This window comes from Amblyomma americanum, chromosome 11 (genome assembly GCF_052857255.1).
Source record: "Amblyomma americanum isolate KBUSLIRL-KWMA chromosome 11, ASM5285725v1, whole genome shotgun sequence".
Taxonomy (NCBI): domain Eukaryota; kingdom Metazoa; phylum Arthropoda; class Arachnida; order Ixodida; family Ixodidae; genus Amblyomma; species Amblyomma americanum.
The window spans coordinates 38,484,271-38,494,477 of record NC_135507.1 but is presented as its reverse complement, the minus strand read 5'-3'; the positions used below and the strand labels follow the sequence as shown (position 1 = coordinate 38,494,477).

At 42.9% G+C, this 10,207-nt stretch overlaps 1 long non-coding RNA gene across 1 annotated transcript; it reads right to left on the bottom strand.

Annotated features, from left to right (window-relative positions):
• Positions 1 to 2,846: 2,846 nt before the first annotated feature.
• Positions 2,847 to 9,502, bottom strand: LOC144110904 (uncharacterized). The gene is made up of 3 exons (XR_013309945.1): positions 9,411 to 9,502; positions 6,733 to 6,802; positions 2,847 to 3,239 (listed from the first exon to the last, which is right to left on the bottom strand). It is a non-coding gene; the product is annotated as an uncharacterized LOC144110904 (long non-coding RNA).
• Positions 9,503 to 10,207: the final 705 nt, after the last annotated feature.

Sequence of the window (10,207 nt, the reverse complement as noted above, 5' to 3'; positions counted from 1 at the left end):
CAGAATAGTCCACCGAGGTATGCGAGACAGTTACTTCGCCATTTTATTAATAATTCTTTTTTTGGGGGAAAGGAAATAATACGGAAATGGCGCAGTATCTGTCTCATATATCGTTGGACGCCTGAACCGCGTCGTCAGGGAAGGATTAAAGGAGAGAGTGAAAGAGGAAAGGAAGAAAAAGCTGCTGTATTGGAGGGCTCCGGAATAATTTCGACCACCTAGGAATCTTTAACGTAGACTGACATCGCACAGCACACGGGTGCCTTAGCTTTTTGCCTCCATAAAAACGCAGCAGCCGCGGTCCGGTTCGAACCCTCAAAACCAATTTTCATCCTCTCTTACTGTCCCCTCACTTCTTTTATTTCGCCTGCTATCCATTATTTCCGCTGCCCCAGCTCAGGTGTTTCAGTATCGATGGCAGATGCCGGCTCTAGCAAAAAAAATTTTTCCTTCTTTTTATTATTATTTTATTAAAACCACTTACTACTATGCCAGACAGAGACCCGCCGGGGTGGCTCAGTGGTTAGGGCGCTCGGCTACTTATCCGCCCTTCCCGGGTTCGAACCCGACCGCGGCGGCTGCGTTTCGATGGAGGCGAAACGCTAAGGCGGCCCTATGCTGTGCGATGTCAGTGTACGTTAAGATCCCCAGGTTTTCTAAATTATTCCGGAGCCCTCCATTACGGCATTTCTTTCTTCCTTTCTTCCTTCACTCCCTCCTTCATCCATTCCGCTCGGCGCGGTTCAGCTGTCCACCGATACGTGAGACAGATACTGCGCCATTTCCTTTCCCCCCAAATCCAATTATTATTATTATTATTTCATTTTATTTTGAAGCCAGACAGGTAGTTTCACGCTTCGTCTTTTTCCGTCACACTGCACACGCTATAGTGCGTAAATTCTTCAAGGTCAATTTAGTTTACGTTTTAGCGAATCCAATTCTAACTTCTGTTTCTGATCTTCCTTGTTTTTGGGCTTAATGCTTACTTCTTTTTGGACTGTTCGTTTTTTACTTATCTATTTCTCTAGCGACCTCGTTTTCAGAGCGTGGAAATGCCTGTACAAGGATTCAATTTCAATGCTCTTCCCTCCGGCCATGTGCCGTTCTCTCCATTTTTGTTTACCAGGGCGTGATGTACTCGAAAGATCACGTAAAATGCCCATCTCTCTATGTACAGATTTTTTTTCTATAAGCTACATAGCGAGACATTAGTCGTTAATTCATAAGTAGAGAAAAAAATGAATTTTTGTGTCTACGGTAAACCTGCCGCGGTGGCTGAGTGAGTGGGCGCTCGACTACTGCACCGGAGTTCCCGGGTTCGAACCTGACCGCGGCGGCTGCGATTCGATGGAGGCGAAACGCTAAGGCGCCAATGTGGTGTGCAATGATGATAATAATATTTTGGATTTGGGGAAAAAAATGGCACAGGATCTGTCTCATATATCGGTGGACCCCTGAACCGCGCAGTAAGTGAAGGGTTAAAGGAGAGAATGAAAGAAGGAAGTAGGAAAGAGGTGCGTAGTGGAGGGCTCTGGAATAATTAATAATAATAATAATAATTGGTTTTGGGGAAAAGGAAATGGCGCAGTATCTATCTCATATATCGTTGGACACCTGAACCGCGCCGTAAGGGAAGGAATAAAGGAGGGAGTGAAAGAAGAAAGGAAGAAGAGGTGCCATAGTGGAGGGCTCCGGAATAATTCGACCAACTGGGGATCTTAAAAAGGAGTATTTTTAATGAAACAGGCCTTGCTGTAATTTCGACATAGATACCCTGGCATGCGATTAGCGTTCCAAACTATTGATTATATGTGCGGTTGTCACGATAATGTTGAGGTTATGAGCAGACCTTAGAACCGATATGATGATATAGCTTCCGGTTCAGCGTTATTTCGGTGTTACTTTGGAGTATGAGTGAAGCGACGTGATACGTGCATTAAGTTGCATTTCTTGGTGTTAAGCTCCGTTTTCCACAGTTTACACCAATTTGCAATGCTGTCAATGTCCGACTGTAAAATTTCTATATCAGCGTTGCTGCAAATTTCCCGATAAACAACGCACTCGCCAGCGTAAAGATGCACAAAGATGTCACATAATGAGAAAGGTCATTAACAAATATGAGGAAAAGCAACGGGCCTAAAACAGAACGCTGAGGGACACCAGATGTTACATTAGTTAGGTTTGAATCGAAGCCGTCAAGTGTTACGTATTGACAGTATTGGCAACAAATAACGGCCAATTTATTTGCCAAGAATGAATTCTGCGGTATTAAAGCTCAATTGGTGTGTCAAATTGTCTCCTAGTGGTCTGTGATTCGTGGTCGCAGGCTCCGGTCCGCAAGGGTGACGGGCTCGAGACGCATGTATGAAAGTAAGCGGCATGCTTCTGTCATGACCGGTGTCACGTCTTCTTAGATGCCTTAGAGAAATAGTATTTTTATTTGTATTTATGAAGATTTAACGTCCCAAAGCAACTGAGGCTATGAGCAACGCCGTAGTGAAGGACCCCGGAGATTTGGACCATTTGGCGTTCTTTAATGCCCACTGAAATTGCACAGCACATGGGCGCCTTTGCGTTTTGCCTCCATCGACTTTCGACCTCCGCGGCCTGGATCGCACCCGCGTATTTCGGGTCAGTAGCCGAGGGCTATAACCACTGAGCCACTGCGGTGGCTCCTTATTGAAATGGAAAAACCTACTATTGAAAGAGGTCCAAATGAAAAAGATATCGGTCGTTACATATTACGATTCTTGTTCACGTTATCTCTTCGCTACATTCACGATTGCTTGCACTGATGTGGCAGTGGGTGACTTATAGGCGAGAATAGCATATGCAAACGAAAGGCATTTGTGATGAAGCCGCTGGGAAACCTTCGTTTATTTTGACAACTCTCAAGCTGAAGCACGTGCTCCCTGCTCATATCCTCAAAAACTTATTCAGTACACAAAAACGCGTTCATGTGTGCAAACAACATTACGCTCGTACTTTACTCGACACATATAATTTTGCGATCCTTTTGTTATTCGATATAATAAAGAAAATTGTGTGTTTCTGGTAGCACTTGAATGTTATTGCAATCTCTTGACATCTTTATACCCGGTATTTTTTGTCTGGTATCGGGTCAATCCGCTTGCTGGTGACCACACGCAGGGCAGCGGTCTTGGGGGAGTTCCGACTGGGGCAGCAACGCAGATACAGTCAGAAGCGCAGTGTACTCCTACCCTGGATCTAGCAGGACACTAAAAGAAATAGGATATATAAAGTAGAGCTGAAAAACGGGACAAGAGGAGCATTACATTAGCAGTGAAAGCTTCGTTGCCAAACAATCCTGCCAAGCTCTTGTACTTTGCTCCGGTACTCTCAGTCAGCGCAATCCGACGTTCACTAGAACCTGGTAGTGATAGTGTTTAGGATGACAAGATTAACATAGTCGCGCTGAGGTACCGGTAACCACAGTAATGACGAAAAGAGAAAATTATGAAATTTTCGCGATATACACCATCGTGAAAATCGTCAGAAAATAATGAAGTAAATGACAGCACTAGAAAAATGCTGTAGCAGTCTTCTAAGTCAGCGCCAATTCACAAGGCGCTCAAGCGGTGCATCCACACGTGTAGAGAGCATTAAAGTTTTAAGATGACGAAACTGATCTTATGGCCCGTCAAAACAGAGTTTTGGCTCACAGCCATTTTTCAAGGAGTTGAACCTAAAAATGCGGCTGGCTGAATGTTTCTGACCAAGTCGAAGAACTTCCGCTTCGTTCGTAGAACATGTAGCATTTGTTGCCAATTGACTTGGAAATGTTATTGACGCTTCTTCCGGACCAAGGACTGGCGTCATCGTGCAGCCTCAGCGACACCCTTGAGAGGTACTTTGCCATTGGCGGCTACCAAAAGGTACGAGTGAAACTCCTGACCACGTGTTCGGCACACGTGTAGTGCTGGTACGCTCGATATCGCCTGAAAACTGCACAGCGGGAGGCGGGGAATCCAACACCATCAGTGGGTACCGCTGTCCTCCCACCGCGGCGCAGCTTAACAGGTTGTTCGGGAAGGGACACGTCCTGAGCTCCTTCTTGGGAGCAGCTGCCGAGATACCGCTGCTATAGCGTGGTTTTCCTTATTGTTGAACACATTCCACTGAACTTGGAGACAGTGTAGCCGTGTATTTAGCAGCAAAATATGGGATGCTTACCCCATCCTTAGCGAAAAAAGGCAGCGCTAAACTGCATTTCGAGCGCACTGTATTAATTTCATATTAATTTCGCGTTTTTTTGTCTGTATGCTTAAACTTCAATACGAATGATTTCTAAGGATGCTAGGAGCAATATTTGGAACATTCTTACAAATGCATCAAAACGCATTTCATGTCCTCTTAGTATATTTAATATACATTAAATATGTAATAAAAACGTCCGAATAGTACATTAAATGTATACTAAAAATATACATCTCATATATTACATTACATTAAATCTACACTAAAATATAGAATGAAATGTATTCACTTCGGCTCGGCTTGAAAAAGATGCACAAGTCATTCACCGGATAATACTGATGAATGTTTACAACAGCATAATGACTGAACTGGCTATAATCATTAGAAGACAGACAAATCCATAGAAAACGCGTTGTCATCAAGAAGTCCATGACAATTGAAGGTCACGTGACGGAACCGGAACGGGAGAATGACGCCACACAGGAAATGCCGACAGAAAGTGATGTCACCGAACAGGAACTGTTCCGACAGGCGAGATACGTGGCTTAGCTTATATATACCTACCGAGAGGAGACACATTATCCTGCCCGGTGAGGCGCTTTTTGCGCAAAGATTGTGGCCCCCAAATTGTCGCACAAGTGTCGGAGTGGTCGCTTTCAAATCTGCGGTCTATCTAGAACCCAATTGCTAGTCGTAACTTGCGTCAGGCATCGGTCAGAAGTCGAACTGGCGACCAACAAATATATGGACGTCTATGGGAGCCGGTCGGCCATGCCAGTCGGGTCTTTTCGCTGGCATGTTCTGGCCCGGAGGTGCGCATGGCGCCCTTGTAGGTATAAAGCTATCACGCTGTCCACACATAATTTAAATAAGTGGTGATTGACTTCCTGCTAGAAGTTACCATAAACGAATGGACGACAGAAAAGGGAGACCTTTTACGGTTCCCTGAAATGTGATTTCGAGCACTAGGTTGTTCCACGGCAGCTTAAAGTATGGTGCAGATATGCTGACGTGGACTACCCAATTGTTAAAATAGAAGTACAGTTTAGACGAATTAATTTCGTATTTACGAATACGCACTTTAAATACACTGGCAACATGCAAATGGGATATCCAGAAACGCTATTTCCAGCAGCAGGTTGTTCAACGGCAGCTTGCAGTGTGCTGCAAATATGTTTACTCGGAAAGCTAATTCAATATAATGGAAGTATACTTTGGACGAATTGATTCGTATTTACGAAAGCACACTTTAAATACATTGCCAACATGTTATTTCCCGAAACATGATTTCGAGCACTAACTGTTCAACGGCTGCTTGAAGTGTGCTGCGAAGTAAACTTTGGATAAATTAATTTCGTATTTATGAAACTACACTTTAAATACATTGCCAAAATGTCATTTCCCGAAACGCGATTTCGAGCTCTAACTGTTCAACGGCAGCTAGAAGTGTGCTGCAAATATGTTGACGCGGACAGGTCATTAGTTAGAATTTAAGTATACATTGGACGAATTAATGTCGTATGTGCAAAAGTGCACTTTTAAAATATTGACAACATGCAAAGGCCATTATTCAGAATTCGATTTCGATCACTGGATGGTTCTACCTCAGTTGAAAGTGCGCATCAAACATGTTTAGAAAGGCTGTCCATTTCTTTAAGTTAAAGTATAATTCAAAGAATTAATTTCACATTTACGAAAGTACACTTTTAATACATTGACGAGATACTAAAACCGCATACACATTTTTTAACATATTTTAAACATGCTCGAAGCATGCTTTAAGTGACGTACGTATTTCCGGCAGAGTTTAAGAATATATTTCGAATTCCAAGGATAAAATTTCAGGAACCTATTTCCGGCATATATTTAATGCATTAATGAATAAAGAACATGTTGAACACGCATTATAAACATCCCGACGTATATTCTAAACGTATAAGTTTTCTTTAAGGGCAGCGCTGATGTGCAGCCATCATGAGTCTTGGAATTTGTTTTTAGCGCATAAAGACAGAACAGGAAGGAATGAACTTCATAGAACAGAGCGCTCACAATTTATGCATTTAATAATCGATGTGATTTGTCAATAAAAACCTTGCTTATAGGTTAGCAATATGTCCTTTCAAATTCGTTGATTCTAGTGCAGTTTCCAGTAATACATCAGCTAGCCTGCAAAAACGTTCTCGCACATCATGAGACTAAATGCTCGAAACAATGACCCAGGAAGTCTTGCGAAGCTACCTCTATAGTGCCTAGAATATCCTATATTCTAGTCACTAAACTACCTCATTTGCCGGGGCGGCCATTTTTTGAACCAGGGCCGTGGACTAGTATCGTGAACCTCCAGATCGCAAGAGTACCCACGAAAGGCCTGCTCGTGTACTATACAACTACAGACGATCTTAGCTTTAGATTTCCAGGGTAGCACTGATTTTCTTTGCTAAATTACTCGCACTGTTTATATTTAGCGCTATTCACACATTACATTAGAAATATAGTATCTTCGAATATGTTTACCCAACGGGGACAGTAAGGCGTCCTTTGGATCACGGGCCTCCTTGAGCTCTTTATAGGAAAAGTTTGGGATCTGAAAATAGGAGACTCCATATATAGCGTTTACCTTGCAGTTACCTAACGCGGCAATTTGGGCGCATTGGCATGAAATGACATTGTAGATGAAGCACGCTATCAGACGGAGGCGGTTATCTTGCTGGCTAAGCTGGTGTAATATCAAGCCTGGACTTGCCGATATATTCTTCTCTTCGATTAATAAAATTTTTTGGCAAGGTAGCGCTCGTGTGTCGGCTGTCTTTTTCCACCTTCATTGTCAGGTTGTGCACTTCAACTCAGATGTCTTGATGTTAGAGAGAAGTGGCACTGAATGTTTTCGTTTTACTACAAAGTCGATATCTCAAGATGTACTCCTAAGGAAAGAAGTAAAACGATAAAAACTGCCACTTGCATAATAAGTGCTGTTATTAAAACTAAAGGTACTGGGGACTACAGTGTCCAGAGATTCATATAGGCTGGCTATTCTAGGTTTGTCTTCATATAAAGCATCACGCGGTTACAAAGGCTTACTGATACCGGACGCCTTAATGTGTTAACAGCAGAGGGAAAACGCCTGATGATAAAAAGGCTGAACACAGGGGCGTGTGAGGTAGCTTCATATCTGCTGCCAGTAGAACGTTAACTACGCATGACCAAAAGCACAAAAACAAAGCCGCAGCCATGTGTTGACAGCAAACCTGGAGTTGTATAGCATTCAAGAGTTCTAGGCATGACTGCACGGGATGATGGTAGTTTTTTCTGCTTTCGCTTTCTTTATTTTGCACCCCTTATGTTGATATGTGTCACATGAACAGCCAATGCGCTTCTAGCACCAAATCGTAGGCACACAAGCTTCTTAACGCACTGGCTTCTGTCTTGTACTCGAGGAGCACCAAACACACGCACGATAGGGGCGAAGTAATCGGAGCTGACCTTTGTTGAGCCATATGTCACCGAAATGCGTTCAAAACTGTAATTAAACTGGAGGGCAGCCTGTGTAATGCTTTATAGTTTTGAAAATTTTCTGTCGAAGGCTAGTTTGATGATTTCCTATTAATACAATTACTCTTTTTCGCCTGTTACAACGGTCACGGCTTCACAAAAGTAAAAGTGGCTGCGGGTGATGAAACGCGGATAATTCATTTAAATAGAATTGGAGTTAGGTTTCTGGCTCTTCAAATTAGGCGCTTGTTCGTATTTGGGGAGAGAATAGCAGATGTAGCCCTTGTTACGGTCTCTAAAGTGCAGAAACATACGCTAATTAGGCATGCAAATAACAATCCCCTGATTTACCAAGGTTCGTTTCGAAAACCTTGCGATCTCTCGCAGCATGCAGGAGGGCACAAGTAAGCCAGAGAGCCTCAGCTTTAGAAAGTGCTCAAGGGCGGTGTTTCAAGAGAATGCAAGATAACAATCAATAATAAGAAAAGAGTTTAGTAACCATGGCCGCCATTATGTCTCGCTCGATCTTCTAATGTGTGTGACGTTGCGGAAGTTTTAAGGCTAAAGCCTTTCTGGGCTCATGAATGGCGTCGACTGAAGTTGTACGCGAAAGATGTAGACGGAAGTTGTAGATGGAAGTTGTCCGCGCTAAATGTCAACCATAAGTTTATGGGAAAAAGAATGCAAACGTCAATTAAGCAACAGTTCTTTAGCAATATATAAGTATAGAATAAAAATAAAAATAAACCAATATTGAGAAGAATAAACGAAATAAAATTAAAGATGAAAAATAAAAATTAAAACGGCAAAAAATTGGAGGACGCTTAAACTTCGTCTTTAAGGGTGGGACGCGACGGCGTGTTCCAGCGTTGCCAAGGGGTCCACCGAGCGTCATCACCTGTTCGGCATGACACGCAGCCCGTAGGACAATTTAAGGAAAGGAAATGACGCCTTTCTCACATATCGTGGTGGACACGCGAACCGCGGCGTAAGGTGGTGGTGGTAGTGGTTACATTAAAAATAATAGTAAAAAGGAAGGAAAAGATTTTTGCTAGCCCCTGCATCTGCCATCGATACTGAAGCACCAGAGCTGGGGCAGCAGAAATAAAGGACAGCAGGAAGAATGAAGAAATGAAATGAAAGATGTGAGGGGACAGGAAGAGAGGATAGGGGGAGAAGTAATATGTACAAACTATTTACACAATAAGAAATGTGTTCAGGTTGTGCGCGGGATTAGTTCATTTTAGAGGAATTAAATCACACACGTGCACAGCACTGTGTTCATTACAACTGGAGTGGGGCGTCGTAAGGGAATTGAATACTTCCGACGCGCGGTGCCGAAGGCTACAGCTGCTACTACTACGACGCCTAGGGCTTTTTGACCAAACGAGCTGTATACGTTGTCGCGTAAAAAGCAAATATAAACAGAAAATGACCGGAAAAAATGAAAAATGGACGGTGAAAGAGGACAGAGAAAGGCTCCCGCATTTCCGCTCATAAGCAGACAACTGCAATCCTGTAATGTTTTTATACTGGGAGGGAGGGTAGGAGGAAAGAATATCCTTGTGTGCCGGTTCTCGCAAAATTTCTCGCAAAATGTCTCGCCATTTTAATCAGGCGACTGCCACGCCTTTACGCTATGAGTGCTCCTTGGTCTAGTGCAAAACAACTATACGCATAAAATAATCAAAGGCGGTGCTTACGCTGTGAATGCAATCAGGGCCGAAAGAACACACAGACAGAGTAATCTTGATTTCATCTCGAGAGCTAACGAGCCGTTCCGCCGTGCAGAGTTTAATAAGGAGCTGAATTTTCCGCTCTCTATAAATAAAGCTCCCAGATTTACATCTTTTGAAGTTCTTTGTTGTCGATACCATGCTGTTTCTTAATATTTCCTCACTCATAACGACTTGAACATTGATTATGAGTTTCCATTTTATGCAGTGACTCAACAAAAAGAAACGTTAAATATTTCGAATGTTAAACAAATGCGTTATTATTCTGTAGTTTCATACTGACATATTACAGATAAAGATATATTTTTTGTTGCAATCCATTTGAGCTGTGCTTCGGAACTGTTTTCTTATCTTTTTTCTATTCGAGTCACAAATAAGTTCTTTACAGAAACTGGTCGTGTTGCTAGGCGATAAAAATAAGTTACGAGAAATATTTGAGAAACATTCGCTTATCGCGTATTTATTACCAGACCCTAGCCGCAGCAAGGGCTTTCTCTCACAATTGGGAACTTCAGGACCTCCTGTGAGACAGTGGAATGTAGTACGCATTCCTTTGCTTGTGTATTATTTCAACTTTCATGGTTTCCTCGAAGTAATTTGTGTCACAAAATTCGGCGCATCTTCGAAAAAACGGCGCTGAGCGTTACCAATCGTGCCCGCGCGCGGTAAAATAAAACAAAAAAAAACAACGGGGAAGGACCCCCGGTGAGCGCGTAAACCTTGAGGGGTCTTTCCACTCAGCTCGCCAAAGTAAACATAGCCAC